This window comes from Etheostoma cragini, chromosome 19, assembly GCF_013103735.1.
Source record: "Etheostoma cragini isolate CJK2018 chromosome 19, CSU_Ecrag_1.0, whole genome shotgun sequence".
Taxonomy (NCBI): Eukaryota; Metazoa; Chordata; class Actinopteri; order Perciformes; family Percidae; genus Etheostoma; species Etheostoma cragini.
This window is the reverse complement of record NC_048425.1, coordinates 10,259,588-10,261,233: the sequence shown is the minus strand read 5'-3', so window position 1 is coordinate 10,261,233 and position 1,646 is coordinate 10,259,588.

The window sequence follows — 1,646 nt, the reverse complement described above, 5'->3', positions numbered from 1 at the left end:
TCTGCAGCCCTCCAGAGCAGATACGCGGTGCTTCTATTTTTGCCGGACGCCGGAGAGTTTCGCAACAATTCAACACATGGCAGATGTGGGAGGACAGGAAGTCGAGCACAGAAACTAAAGAAAACATCCAGTTAATTTAAAAAAATAAAATAGACTGTGCACACGGCAGGTTATATTTCCCTGTACTACATCTTGAAAACACAGCACAGAGTTGTTTCCTCTCTACTCCTCTGGATGGAAACAAACTGCTGTTGGTTTTATGGTTCTATTCAACATGAATTCACAAGATCTCTTGGGTCCTCGAGACTTCAGCTGTCAGTCAAGGCCGCAGTCTTTCCACACTAAATCCGGACCTGGTGGGTACCAATGGACGGTGGAGCACGGAGCCGTCACGCAGCGGAGCCGATCCGCATCCCGTGGAAATTGGGGGTTGGTGAGCATTAACATTTGAAAAAAAACCTCTCCGGCTGTGCCGTTAAATCCATACTCTTTTGAACAGTATGGCTGATAAGAATAAGGTAACTGAGTACTAAACAAGCATATTCACTGCAAACTTCCCAGTTCAATCATTGCCACTTTCCTGGTTAAGAATACTAATATTGCCCCTCCTGCTATTGTTATATTATGACTAAAGGATTGATTTACACACTTGATTGCCACATTCCTCTTAAGGCAATCTGTTTATTACATGGTTATGTTACACAATCATTATACCATGAGAAAATACACACTATTTTGATATAAATGGATTAACGTTACGTGGAAATTTGAGACTTCTTAACCCTTGCCTTACCATCAACCATGCAAATTGTTGTCATCCCTGGTTAAAATTAACACTTTTTTAATGCTTTTTCCGACGTTGCTGTCCCTCATTTTGTTTTTTTAAATCTCTGTGCTTCTCTTTACTACAACCAGTATACACATCACTAACACCAAGTTATTAACACTAGCTTTACACTTATGCTTTGTAATCCATGGTTAATGAACCTTATTTGTATGAAATTCTATCTAATTCATCAGAAATTATGAATTACTTTGATTAATAGTTAGGATCAGAGGAACGTATGTTGATGGATGATAATAGACATGTCAAGGATGCCATTTTGAATTTGTTTTTTTCAAATGCTATAAAATTAGACAAAACAACCAACATTCAATGAAAGGAGTGATCGTCAATGTTTTACTTGCAAAGAGCTTTGTGTAACAATTAATCTTATTTTCGGGTAATATGGTTGATAGAAACCCAAATTTCTGATATAGAAACTTTAAAATTTCAAATGTCAAATTTGACCCAAGGACAAAAGTAAGGTTAATTGTGATTTGTAAGCCTTTAATAGCGACAAAATACACTGTATCACAGATCACATCAGATCATCTTTAATATATCTGCCTGTTTGTTTACTCTCTTTGTAAACAAACCTAAATGCTACATGAGGATTCATCTCGCCATCACTAATTTATTGTAAAAAGTGGAAACCAACCTCTGTCTGCGGCTTGATTGTGCAATACTGTACTGTTGATGAAATGTTTTTGTTCAAGTCACTTACCTGTGTTGTGTCTCTTCTGCAGGGTGTCCGGTCAAAACCTGTCCCCAGGGTATCGCAGCAGCATTTTGAAGGTTCCGGGACATACCAAGTGTTAAATAG